This window comes from Colius striatus, chromosome 1 (assembly GCF_028858725.1).
Source record: "Colius striatus isolate bColStr4 chromosome 1, bColStr4.1.hap1, whole genome shotgun sequence".
NCBI lineage: Eukaryota > Metazoa > Chordata > Aves > Coliiformes > Coliidae > Colius > Colius striatus.
Window position 1 is genome coordinate 6,925,574 of NC_084759.1, and position 15,039 is coordinate 6,940,612.

At 36.7% G+C, this 15,039-nt stretch overlaps 1 protein-coding gene across 7 annotated transcripts in view; it reads left to right on the plus strand.

Moving 5' to 3' along the window:
- Positions 1–15,039, plus strand: part of DLG2 (discs large MAGUK scaffold protein 2) — a 1,019,609-nt gene that overhangs the window by 980,448 nt on the left and 24,122 nt on the right. The window lies entirely within an intron of this gene.

Here is a 15,039-nt window from a genome sequence, read left to right on the forward strand (position 1 = left end):
AGACAGCTTCAGAAACCATCTGCAAAAAGTAATGTTTGGCTGCAAAAAACATGGGGCAGGGCCAAAACTGGTTGATAAGAGGACACAGGCATAGGCAGGTGCTAGCAACAGAAAAAGTTCATCAGATCTTTTCCAGACCTACTGTTCCTGTCATCTTCTGCCTAGTTGGAAATTCTCATTCTTAATTTCTTGCTTCAGTTTCCCTCTGTAATGGGAATAGTAATACTTCTTTTGTTCTGGTTTATTCTGTTTTTTCACACTGACAGATTAGCAGCTTAAGAAGTTCCTCTTGCTATGAACATGCAGTTCCTAGTGCAGTGAGTCCCAAGCCTCTACATGCCAGCAAAATAATATTTCAGATTTGCAAATACCTCTCTGGTACTGCTCTACAGAGCAGTTCCTGAGTTCAATGCAAATGCAGAATAGTTGCACCTTTTTTTCTGGATATATAAGGTACATATAATCAGAGTTCAGCCTCTGCACATTATTTGCACATGTGCATAACCTGGTAGAAAATACATAACAAAATGCATTGTGAGAGGACTTAGTCATCTCATTGCATTCCTTTATGAGTCAGAACTCCATTTTTTAGTTTGAAATGACCAGTCTCTGCAACCCTGTAAATTAGTGTTGCCATTTATTTTGGGAGATAATAAGCTTTATATTGCCAATGAAATCACTTGTTAAATGTCTATTTCCTGTATATAATCAAAGCCTGAGGGGAATAATTCATTTATATAACTAATGGTCCTTATTCAAGTGAGTCTGTCAAGAATTTAATTACTTCTTGATTCCCCAAATTGTTTTTCCATTTTTTGTCATCAGGGTAACATTAATCTTCCAGCCACTCGTGTCAATGTCTGTTTCACTGTTTAGGAAACTGCATAATTACAGATCAAGACCACTGTACCCTTTTCGTAGCACACTTTCTATTGCTGGTATTTGCTAAAAATTGCTTTCATCTATTAAAAAAAATTTACATTCCACAATTTCAAGGATTTTTGGGAAAGAGACGATGAACTTCTATGACTTTACAATATGAACTGTCTAGTTTTTTCTACAAATTCTAAGAGTCTGATGCATTTTCATGTGTTTATGCTTCATTTTTATTCCTAAATGCAGAAATAAGATATGAAGAAAATATTACAGTATTTATAGCTGATCAGTTTATTGTGTCTCACTAAAAAAGGTGTTGAAGAACACTCAGCAATACAGTTGACAAACCTGTTAGCAATGATAGCTAAAGGGTAATCTTTTCAGAGGCCCAGAAGTTCCTCTTTTTCAAGCCAAACTTAGGTATGTTACCTCATCTAGAAAATGAGTTCAACATTTTTTTAAAGTGTGATTTAGAATATTAATACTGCTTTTAATTTGATTTCTTCGGACTCTTCAATCTATAGCTTGTCAAATAAACTCTATAAAATCAGAATGATTACAAAAACAGGGAATGTGAATCACAGTTAGGGAGCTCCAGTGAAATTTTCTGGTCTCCAGTTTAAATAGTACCCTCTTTACAATGCAGAATTAAATTCTGATGCTCATTATTACAGGATATTACATAAAATAGAAATAAGTTACAAAGAAATTAGATAAGTTAGCAAGCAATGGATCCAATGACAATTTTTAACCCCTTTTTCATGGTGCTTAGAATATAGTAATTGTTGATTTAATTTTGACTAAAAGAAACTTATTTGTTCAGGTTCAGAGACATCAGAATCCTGGGTCCTATCAGTATTTTTAAAGACATCAAACCAGTTAGAGATACTGCCACCTATGTGATAAGGAAATAAATATAAATACTGGTAGAAACAGCTTCATTTCACCAAGCAAAGATTGTGCTGCAGTTGTGTTGACCAAGTTCAGTCTCTAGCTGCATTCATGTAATTGTATTAATGATCTTCAGTAGCTTTTCTAATTGTCACTGAAAGTACCTGGAGTATCAAAGTAACCCGTCTACCTCTTTGGCTTCCTGTGGCTGCTCTATGCTACTGCAGCAAAGACAAGGTTTCCAGGACACTGGCTACATTAAAAAAGATAAACAAAGTCAACACAGTTACAATTTCCAAAGCATTTACTGTCTTGGTCTATGGGGCCCACTGGTCAGTGGAAAATAGAGCAGCCCAAAGATTTATGTCTGATATTTATGCTAGATGAAGCTACGGGAGTTATGTGAGCATGAACTAAATTCAAAAGTGTGGTTTATGCTATATTGAACCCAAAATCAAGTATCTATGATACTAATCTTTGCACCAAAGGAAGCAGAACATGTTAGTAGCTGTGAGCAGGGTTATACACCTGCCAAAGTGGCATATGCAAATCTTGGTAATTCTCCATGCCATAGGTTTAAGGATGAACAAAAATAGCCTTTCCTTTTCTAATCCTAAAACCTACAGTGGTTGAAGGCTTTTCGGACTTTTTGCTGAATCGAAAAGAACGTCAAACAATGAAAATATAGAAATATTACAGAGGGAAAAGAGATGAGCCAATAATCTGCTTCTTTTTCCCAACTGTGGTAATTGCAACCAGTCCTTCAAAATACAAAAATAGCATCTCTTTTGCCTTTCTCCCTGTCAGATCATATACTCATTCTTGACTGTCTCTTAAAAATATTTTTACAGTGGAAACTATAGCTCTTGGGAAGGCCTTTACCAACATCTCAGCTGAGATTACGGATGTTGCCTGTTCCCAGAGAGGTGTTGTACTATCTTTAAGCAAAATGTGTAGCTCAAACTTTATTTTCTACAGCTGAGTTTTTATACCATACACCTTTTCTGTTCACACCTTATCTGCCAGTGACTCCAGGACATTGTCATGGACAAATTCCCAATTCCAGTTCCCAGTGCAATAAATGTTATCCCTCTTGAAATCTCTCAAGTTTTAATGCATGTATAAGTGCACACGGCAGTTATTCAGTCCACGATTACTGGGAAGCGTTGCCAAATGGGTGCCTGCCCTGGTGAGACTGCTTAGCAGGGTGCCAAATGGGGATGAGGTGCCTGCCAACTAAAGAGACAGCCCCATCCCTCTAAAATCTCTCCAAGCAGCTCTGCTGCTTATCAAGAGTGCAGGTCCTGGGCTGTGATCCACACCACATTGCCCCATCACTATCCATTAGGGTTTTTTTCTATTCAGTTAGCTTGTCGTCCACAGTTCTTTTCCACCCAGATCACCAACATTGCACTTAGCCTGCCCCTTCAAATGGCTGTGAATGTATTTATTATGACAGTCAGAAGCTTGATAGCATTTAATATATTTCTTATGAGCAGATTTTGTTTACGGATTCCACAGCCCTGCCTGCAATGTAAGGTCATCCTCTTGCTTAATTGTCATTTTAACAACACTGCACTGAGGCGTGAAAGGAGAAAGAGAAGCTTGACTGAGATAGCAAATTCTGTATTGTGGTGTAAATAAAACCTTCTGCATATTCAGTGCAACTCTCCTTCAAATGTCAAAATTCAGTGACTGTCAGAACTTGATACATAGGACACATTTTGACAGCTTATGAAGTATTTGGGGGATAAAAAACAACAAGCCCAAAAAAACCCACAACAACCCACCTATTTCCAAACAATTTATGATGAAGAAAATTGTGATATTTTCAGCCCTACTCATCAAATCAGAGAAAAACCTGATCTGTAAGGAATCTCGTGTGGTCAGTGACTCCAAATCCTGTCCTGAGGGTATCTTATGTACCTCCCTCTTGTCTCATAGATCTCTACTTAAAGACCTGCCACAACAGATATTTCGTATTCTTCCCAAACAGCCCACTCCAGTGGTTCACTCTCCTCATCATTAGAAATTGGTAAACAGATGCAGCTTAAGCCTGTTGTTATTTCTTCTTCTATCATCATATATAGGGATGGGATTATTTGTCGTCACCTTCACCAAGCAGAACCTGTAATCACACCTGCCCTGGCCTCAGGGTACAGCGCTGTGCTAGTGGCAGATCTGGGTATATCAATGCAGAGAAAAAGAGGATACTCTCAACTGAATCTCTGCTTCTCAGAAGTTAGACAGTATAAAGATGTATTAGATTATCCTCTCTCTCTGTCTATCAAAGACTGTTTCCAATATCAGTGTTTCACGAGCCATAGTTTTCCAAGTGTAAATTTTCACCACTTTTATGGAGAATCATAGAATCACAGGATCATAGAATGGTAGGGGTTGGAAGGCACCTTTAGAGATAATCTGGTACAACCTCCAAACTGTTCAGTAGTCTGCAATCAGAAAGTTTTCCACACACTCAGTGTATATTAACTAACTTTTCTTTGTGCTTCTAAAGATATTTGACACAACAAATGGATTTCCTAAAGTGATTGGTGCTGGGACAATAATAGAAATGGAAGAAAATCTACATCTGAGCATATTCAAAAAGCTGCATCTTTGTTATGGAGCTATAGCTACTGTTGTGGAGAGTCTGGTAACACAGGGTCTCCAGAGGGTTACATTGCACTGGCAGAAAGAGTAGGTTCTCTGACATGCACCAACGTGGTAAAACATTAGCTAATCTTTTAAAATAAGAATTTAACATCTCCTAAATTAGTATTTCTCCACCTCAAAAATCCCAAGGTCATGGTCAAGAGCACCTACTTGCCACTGCTACCTAAAAGATGTGATGAATTATGCACTGACTGCAAAGTCTGGGGTCACTACCTCTGCCCCAGACACCTATGTGGTAAATGTTTGTGCCTTGACTGATCTCACCTTGTAAAAAACATAGCAGCCATTTCAAGACATGATGGAAGAAGGTTGTGGCTCTTCAGTGCTTCAACAAAGCTATGACATGCAAGGATTTGCAGTCTTTATCTGCTTTATCTTGACTAGACTTGATAACCTAAACTTTAAGAATGACAAGCCCTTCATCAAACTGTGTAGTTTAAAAGCCTAGCACAGACATCTCAGCCACTTCTTTTGGACTAAATTTTGCCTTAGTAGTTGTAGTGAATAAATTATGAAGTTGTAGTAGATATTCTGAATATACTCTTTCATGACCGCTTTGCAAAGTGTAAAATATAAATGCTGGGATACATTAGGTTAGGTTAGGTTAGGTTAGGTTAGGTTAGGTTAGGTTAGGTTAGGTTAGGCTGGGTCAGGTCAGGTTAGGTTAAGCAGAGCTATCAAGAAATGCATAAGGGTAAGGCATCTCTGAGACCAGGATACACCTTCTGTGATATCAATATGAGTTATGCTTTTGCTGTGGAGATCTTTAGTGCTCCTGCACTCCTTCTTTACTTGTATAATTACAGGTGGAAAAATCACAAACAAGAAAACCCCCTTCTACTCAGAACTGAGCTTTTTATAGAAAATCATTCTGAATGACATTTATTTGCAAGAGTTTTGAATCAGTATTTTACTGTACACTCCCCTGCCTCAGAATGATTTTAATTTGCTTTTCTATATCCAGAGAATAAGAACAATTTTTCACATATGCAACTTCAAATAAGTTTTGGAAATCATTCATGTCATTAAATTTCTGGTTTTGCATCTCCATTACTAATTGACATAAAATCTCTTGCAAAACCATTGTTCCTGCAATGTTGGAACTTAGTTGTTACTCTTCAGCAATCATTCAAGAATGCTTCCTCTGTGATAAAATAGAAATTAATGACAAGGATAAAATAGTAATGTGAAAACATGTTGCAAGAACTCCTCATCAAATCATTCTTATAGATAGATCTTTATAAGGACTGAAAAAAAATCACAAATACTATTAAAAACAAATTACTGAGCAGTTATTTTCTGCACAAGGACTTTTTTATTGGCACAGGGCATAAGTAGCTCTGAAGATACTCTCCAGAACTTTGGTTTTGAAACTGCCCAGCACAGGGAGGAGGAATAAATTGCTCTTCTCCATCTGACTTTGTTGCTATCTTGCTTCTGGTTATTTCTCTGTTAGATTTAGTTTCTGGCAAGAGCCACAAGATGGAAGAATCAGATCTCAGCATCATTAATGCCAGTGCAGCTTGTATCTTGGAGATTTCTTCTCCCGATGCCAAAGAAGAAGCTGAGTCTCATTTGTGCAGCTGCCCTTGTTCTTTCATGCATTTTCACATCCTCCACAGTCCTGCCTTCACATGCCTCGATGGCTGGAGCTGTTGATGCTGGCTGCAGTTCTCTTTCTACCGGAGCCCAGATTTTTGGGCAAGTCTGACCGTTTCCCTTGAGCTGAACACGTTTCTCTCAGCATTTCTGCAAGGTACATTAGAATTATGGCTGTTATGAGCATCCAGTTCACTCATGTGCTGAAGTAATCAAATGAAATTCAGTTGATAAAACAGCACATAGCCAGGAAAATGTAACTGTACAGTGTCTCGTTGCTCCAGGGTATCTTGAGGCACTCCACAAAGACATGCAATAATTTAATAATAATGCCTGTTGGGCCTAGGTCACAGTCAAAAGTAAAGGAAAACAAGTGAGTCTTCAGTTTTAATTTATGTCATGTTATCAGTGTTGACTCTAGCAGGGAATTGGTATGCCTTAAGGAACCTGTTTTTAAAAGAGGTGAAACAGTTCTAGAAATTGTGAAAAATACTGTCAGGTCAAATCTGAGGCTTTTACTCAGCTGAAGCAAAGAAGTATGGTTTTGTAGCTTTCTTTCAAATTAAATACTACAGTAAAAAATTTTGGGGCCTATTTTCCAGTTAAAAATTAAAAAAAAAAAGGAAACAGAAGCTATTTTGCATTTTATTGAGAAGTACAAATTCTAAATATCTGCAACATGAAAGCATAATGGAATAAAGTAGCAAATGTAAGAAATAAAGTATTTGGGGTTGAAATTGATCCAGATGATGAAAAATATTTCTGTCTATCGGCAGCTTGTCAGTTAAAGAATATACTGACAAAATTATTTCTTCAGGTTATAAGCAATTTAAATACATGCATTTCATAGATTTTCCAGTTTCTTCAACCTGATAATTGTGTGGATTCTTTTTATTGGATAATATTGTCTTGTAGGTGGCCATAATGTTAGGAACTAGGGCATCAGTGTTTTCTATCCCACAAGTACGTACCATTATATACTCATCAAAAAACTCAGGCAGTCTGTCCTGGATGAGGGGACAGCGAGGTGAATGTGTTTAAAAGGTGTATGTCAAGGGGATGGGGCAGTTCTTTTTTCTGTAGTATCCAGTGGCAGGACAAGGGGTAATAGACAAAACCTGGAACACAAAAAGTTCCACTTAAACATAAGGAAAAACTTTTTTCCTGTAATGGTAAGGGAGCCTTGGCACAGGCTGCCCAGGCAGGGTGTGGTCTCTCCTTCTCTGGAGGTTTTCAAAACCTGTCTGGATGCATTCCTGAGTGACCTGATTGAGGGGTACCTGCTTTAGCAGTGTATTAGACTGGTTGACTCTAGAGGTCCTTTCCAACCCCTACCATTCCCTCTGATTCTGTGATCTCTGCTTAGGTAAGAGAGATGTTTAAGAGAGTCACTGACACAAAGATATGTAAGGTAGTGTTTAAATTGGTCATAGTTTAAATATAACATGGTGAAAATTTGCTAGCACAGGTAGAATATCAAAGTATACAGCTGAGAGTTAATTGCTTTTGTTCTAAGCTGTTCCAGCAGAAATTTGTGCTGAGTTTAACCTCAAACTATTGCTATTTTTTAAACTTGTTGTATAATGCCCTGAATCAAATGGATTGAAATTTGCATATATGTATAGATAATGTCATAGTTATTTGGTTTTTCTTCTAAAAAAGTGGCAGAAAAGAAAAAAAATGCATAGTATTGGCAATTGATATTGTCAAAGAATTAGAAAGAGAACAAAGTTTTCTTCTAGTAAGGTTTCTCACAAAGCTCCAGAAAAGTACTGTTCAACATTAACACTCACCAAGATAATATATTTCTCTATATTTTACATCTTTATTTCTGCCTCACTCAAATTCAAGAATTTCAGTCAAGATTGGCTTAGTGACTCAGAGGCCATGCTTGGGAGATTATAGGGACACAGGAATTGCCAACCTGGGTCAAAGCCAAAGTCCATCTGATTTGTTATCCCATCTGTGAGACTGGTAGTGTGAGATGTGCTACTGGAAGATGTAGGAACTTCATCTCGTACGCAAACTCATACCAATCTCTCAGAGATTGACTTTGTTTTTGTTTTCTCATGTCTTTAGGTTTTATAATTTTAGCTGTAAGGCCTAAATAAAACAATGTTTTAAATGAAAACTATGAGCCTGTTACGATTCATCGTTTCCTGAGCCAGATGCATCCTGCTACAGCAGCTGCCCATGACTGTTAACACTCTTCCTTTGACTCAAAAGGGCAATTCAAAGGATAAGTAGCTTCAATTACCTTTCAGTGAACAGTTTGAAGGTGTGTAGGTACTGTAAACCTTTCTTCACTACTGCTTCGCAAAATAAGAGTAATAAAGGTCTTTAGGCAACTTATTCTTTTTAGGCAATTGGTCTAATTGATGCAGCAGTTTACACTTGCACAAATCAAGTGCCCAGTGCTTGATTGCACAAATAAATGATTCCACATAAAATAGTGATAAAGAAGCTATTTGTTGGGGTTTTTTTAACAGCACAGATAATTAACACCTTCTGCAGATTTATTTATTAGTGAGATTAGTTCGTAAAAGAGACCAAAACCTTCCATTTGTAAACCTAAAGTAGCACCAGGAGTCAAACTGGAATCAGAGCTCAGAAAAAGATAAAATATCTGATCAAAACTGAGGAATGAAGATCAAGCTGATAAAGATCCTACAGAGTACACTATAGGAATATTTGTGGGTCTGTGCTAGAGATCAGATTGTCCCAAAACTTTGCCAAGTGCACACCAGTGTTACTCTTCACCTCTAAACCTCTTTCATCATCATTTTTGCCTGAAGGGTGCTGAGACAGGTTCACCTGTGCAAAGATTTATTAGAGGGATCAGTAGCTGATGGCACAAATGAGCTCTGGTGGGGAAAGTTACTTTTTGGAAATAAAATTTAAAAGAGTAGAAGGTTTGGGGCAACATTGCCAAACATTAAATGCACTTTCTAAATCCATAGACAGCCTTGAGAAAATAGAGAAAGACTTTTCCACTGCCCATATGACAGTGAGCCTGGCTACGTCAAAGCCCACACTGGTCCCCAGCACAAGTTTGTGATGCTGGATCTATGAGCACCTCATCACATAACCCAGATCCTAGAGCTGGGAGAGGTTTATTGTTTAGCCCTTTTCCCTTCACCCCTCCCTTCTCTCCCAGCACTGCAGTGTTATTCCCCATTGTGCTTAAGATTAGCAGATTTGTTTTAAACGTGAAAAATGATCTAGGCTTTTCCACTTCCCTTGGGGCAGATTCTTTTACATCCAAATTGATTTCACTGTCAAGGAGCTTTGCCCTTTCTTATTTTCACACTATTAATTTCAGTGTTGCTGCTTGAACAAATCCTTCCCCACCCTCTTTGTGTACAACCTTCAGATACTTGTAAATGACCTTGGCTGTCACATAGGCAAGGTTTTTACTTTGGTGTTTCAATCCTGCTGACAATGACGCACTGTAAACGAGCACACATCAGTACTTCCCTTTTAATGTGATTCGTGACTTTCACAAAGTTAAATACATGTTTGCAGAATTGCAAACACGATTTTTACATGCTTTCTTGAAAGTCTATTAGTCTTTCTCTTCCCTTGGTAGTTTATGTTGTTATTAAATGTTGTTCTGTTAGGAATTAAAATTGAGTTGTGGGCTGAGAAGTGGCATTATGTCATTCTTAAAGAAAGATCAGTACAATTTCGTACTTAGGAATACTAAACAACACTACCTTTGTCTGTAGACAAGGAATGGAGTTTTTAATCAGGCTTACACTTTTCAATTTTGGCTTTCTAAGATCCAAATCTCCATGCAGTTTCATGGGAAAACAACACGAGCAGAGTTATCTTCATCCGAGATTCCTCTCACCCAAAATTTGTTTACATGTACCAAAACAGATCATGGTGCAAAATTTCAATATGGAATGACTGTAGTTTGGGGTTTGTTTCTTTTTCAAAATACTTGTAGTATTTAAGAAAATCCAAGGTTGAACCCAACAGAATACAAACATCCTTTCCCCTGCATCTCATATAAAGACAATGGAGAAAGTGGCAGGTATTGCTTGCCAGTATTTAACTGTGTGGTCACACTGTGAGTGAGAGATATGTGTCTTAAGAAGTATCCTGTATGATTGTTATGCAACCATCTTACAGTTGCCACCAACAACGTCTTAGTTTGTCTTCTGCATGTCTACATAGACATCATTAGGAGTGAATATGTGAACCCTGTCCGTGGCCAAGTTTGGGGTTACACCAGGAAAGCAAGAATGGCTCAGTAGCATGGGCTTTCTTCTAGGTGTGATTAAGTCAACCTCATTGTACTTCATCATCTAAATAAAAACAAACTACCATGGTCTCAGTGATGATATTCCCCAGGTCACATTGTTGACTTTCTCAATATTGGTCTAAATTGGTGACTGGTCCACAGAGAGTGGCTGTAAGTAGAGCTCTGTTATGGTCCCAGTATTGCAGATGGGACCATAAGGCAGAAGATCCCATAGAGAGGTTTGACCCCTGTTTCACAGACCATGCTGCCATGCTGACTGCAAAGCCATGTTCCACATAAAGCAAATATGCTAACCCAGGATTGTCTTCAAAAGTTTGTTTTCTAGACTTCATATTCATCATGCATTTCAAATTGCTAAGTGAAAAAAGCCCCCTATAAAAGCAGGAAGGTGATATACATGTTCAAAAGGAGTAATGACACTGAGTATCTGGTACAGTTCAAAACTTTTCTATTTTGTATCAGTGTGACTTTATGGTACGATGGGAGAGGTTTAACATGTAGAGATTTAACAGTGTTTCAGTGCCTAAACCTGTATTAAAGTCAGTGTTCAAACAGAATAGAAAAATGTCCCTAACACAAAAAATGTGAATTAAAGGTAGAGAAAAGGATTGCAGGAACATAGTGTCCATAAATTTAGGGTTTTTTTGTAGAATGTTGTTTAAATGAGGGCTTTTCATTTAAATTAGACCAAAAACCAATAGTAAAGGAGAATAATTTTAAAAAACCAACCACCATGTCAGATGAAAAGCAACAAAATGAACGAACTCCTACACGCTGCTAGACCAATCTCAGAACAAGATTGATACAGATAATCGTGTAACTTAAAAACTAGGCTAAAACTTAGCTCAGACCTGCCTATAAATTCATCTACACCCTGGATAAAAGAATCTCACAGCCAATGCTCAGGAATAGCTTTTTCTCAGGTGATCCTCAATCACTGGTTCCCAGCTAATTACTGAGGATTAGCATTGGTTGAATGAAATAGAAAAATAAAGCATTCCCAATATATCTGTGAGCTCAATGGCTTTTAGAAGATATAGTTGCTTTTAGAGCTTTTAGAGCATCAAAAGAAACTTTTCTCCAACACATTAGGCTCTTCTGCAAAGCATAAACAGGACAACATCTACCAAGAGCACATCTACACTAAAAACTAAACACTGTGGGCTGCATCAGTTACATTGTGAAAAACAATAGGGAAGAAGCTCCAAGTAAACAGTGACATAGTTGCCTATTGCAGGATGGTACAACTGTTAAATTTCTGTTGCACTATTCTTGTGATGTTTACAACTACAAAGCAAATTTTCAAGGTGGATTATTTATTCAATGTTAGATGAAAAATTTCTTTAAAGAAACCACTAACCTATTGGCTGATGAGTAACATGTATGGCTGCTGCACCTAGGGAAAAGCGTTTAGAATACAAAAATGATGATTCCACAAAAAATTACTGAAGGGATTTCTTCAGAAGAAACATACAGTGTCTTAATGTCTGTCATAACCAGGGAAGGGTGGTATCTGTAAGCCAGACTTACATAACTGGGGACATCTGGGGATATTTGGTCAACCATGAGTACACATCACAATTTTTTTTGTCAGCTTCTTCAAAACACAGTCTACGGCTAAATAGTGTCAAACAAGAATTCAAGGCAGGGCATCAGTGAAAACTTTTCTTCCCATTTTTTCTGAAAAAAGATTTTTCCATCACCATTTAAATGTTGTGAAGAATGACCTCACTGATGGGTTGTCACACAGCATTTGAAAATTTAATTTGCTTCATAGTCTTAGGCATTTGTCTATACAAAGTGCCTATGGATGCCAGTTTCTGGGTTAGTAGTGGTAGTCTGTGCAAACTGATGGCAGTGAGGTATAAAAGTAATCTATTTTAGAGGTTTTTCTCTGTGACTGAAATGCCCAGGTTATTTGCCATTACAGTATTTCACAATATTCATGACAAAGAAACTGCAACTTACACAGGAATCCATTTTCAGGCCCTTTTTTAAGTGACTTTCAAAGGTTGATATAATACTAAGCTGATGTCACTATTTCAGTTCCAGCTGTATGCAGCTTTTGCTTTGGGCTGAAAGATGTAGGCAAATATTTCTCTCTCATCTGCAGCTATTTCACAGCTCTCCAGCCACATAGGGAGCCCTTGTGAAAACTAGCTCCAGAATATTTGACAAGTCTCAATGTTTCCATTTTATAGAAATAACATATATCACAAACACACATCTGAGTTTCGCAGTTTAACTTTTACCACCATCCCTCACATGTATGATCCTTTCTTAGAAAAGAATCTGTCCAAGGTTGGTGTCTACACCTCCAACAATTGAACAAAACCTGGAATTAACACAGTGTGTCCAAGAAAAATATGAGTGTATTCTGTATGTCTCCCTCTACACTCTTCACCAACCACCTTATCTCTATGCATTAGAGACATACTGCATTGTTATAAGAAGCATTTTGCTGGGTGTCTACAGGATTTCAAATCCTTAAGGTGGAGACCATCAGCCTGAGATTGATCCTATTTATATTGGACACAAAACCAAATTGAAGTCTCCTATCTTTGGTTTCTTGTGAAGCAACATGCACTCAATGTACAAGAAAATAAATATCACTTAATACCAAGGACTGATTATTTCTATAAGTTGGCAAGTTCAGACCTATTTTACTGTTTTATAATATTTTACAGTTTCTTTGTTATTTTAAATACAAACCCTCTAACTACACTATGATAGTATATATGGTCATTAACATCAATATTCACATTGATTAATCTAGAGAAATAAGTGTTGTGTGGAAACATATTTGCTTATGGTTATTAGTAAACTAAGAGTCAGCTTTGTTTCAGGAACAAGGCTCTTTACTGGTGTAAATGCAGTGACATAGTTGGATATAATAGTGACCTACTATGAATTGCCAGATTTTAATTGTCCAATTCAAAGTGGAGGAATATCTTAACAAAAAGGCAATCCAGTACTTGAAATTGCAAACGGAGAAAAACTTCATATAACACTATAGTATATTTGTCTAATTTGGAATTTATTGTTGAATAATGTGTAAGAATGAAAAAAAAAGATATTCTTCTCTGGTGAAAATGGGCTTTTTGAATTATTTGTTCTAGACTGTTGGGAGAAAAAATGAAAAATACTTATAAGTGTTATTCTCGTACAATCTCTGTGAAACACAGCATATTTATTTTTCCATTTGATAATGTTCTCTTTGATTTCAAAGTGAAATAGTATTTGGTAATTAATTGTCATTTTAAAACCCCTTTGGTTTTTGAGGTGCTATTGTATATATATTTTTTTATATATATTTATATATATTTAGCATTTTTCCCTTTTAAAGTGTAATTCCTAGAGTATTACTATGTCAAATTCAGATAAATTGTGATAAACATTTTCACAATGGGAAATGTTAACATGCTACATTCCTTTCTTTGGAAAAAAGTTATCACAGAAAACACATTTTAATTTAATTATATCCTTTAGGTCATTAAAGTGATTTAATGTGCATGTCAGTCCCCTTTTCATCCATAGATTAGTTTAATCCTTCATATGCATTTTTGTTTTCCTCTGGCTTTCTTTCATATTTGCTTTGTTTTGAAATTGCATGCTGTTTGGATTATTTTTGCATGACCTTCACATTAATTTCACATTGAATGTTTACATACTCTGAGAGATTTTCATGGATCATTATTCTACATGTGCATTTTTTTCTTTGTTTTCAGTTACTGAACTTTAAATATGCTTGAAATGTAAAAGTGGCATGAAACTTTTGTGACACAAGTAAACAACTATTTTAATAGCAATTTCAGTACCTAAGTTCACGTCTCTCAGAAACACACGTTCTAAACCACATTTTATTCTGCGCTTCCAAAACGTAAGAAAATCAATTGTGTTCTAAAACTCTAAATATATTCCATTTCAGAATTGGAGATGAATACTGGCTATATTCATTTGGGCAATGACAAACACAGGAGAATGATTTTCTAAATGAGTTAAGGTCTCTGCTCTCTTGGAGGTGATGCAAAGTCCTGTGTCTGAGCATTGCAGATGTACAGGAAACAGGGTAGGACCTTATCTGATGGACAATGCATATCACTTCAGTTAAACACTCTCTGCAGCTCTGTGTAGGTGTCCTCTGCAAATGCCAGCTTCTCTCAGTTGACTATATAGAGATACTAATTCCTCACTTACTATCTGAATTGTTTCCCAAGTAGCCATATCTTGCTTTTGCATAATACAGTGCTGTGAGCCCTTGTAAATGTTTATAAAGTCAAAGGTTTTATCTTGTAAAAAAACCTCATCTCTTTCATATTAATTTCATTTGAAGAATTAAAATGGTACATATTGTTCAATGTGCAATGAAATACTGCTTATCAGCAGAATTCCAGCTCTAAATTGTGTAAAACTAAAAGCATATCCATAGGAACCTACTGAGTAAATATACATGTATAAAGCAAAACATTTTTTAATTATGCAAAAAAACATAAAAGTGTATTGAAGAAGTTGTCAATTAAGAGGCCAAATAAAAAGTATATTGAATAAGTCAATTAAGAGGACAAATAAAACACTATGAGAACAATAGCAGTTGCAATAAAAATAATCTTATTTTAATTAGCACAGGGCTGAATTCACATACCTACTGCACACGAGCCGAGGACTTCCAGTTTCCTCTTTACAGTCTATTCCTTTTCAGCCAGTTAATTAACTCTGTACACAGTCTGCTG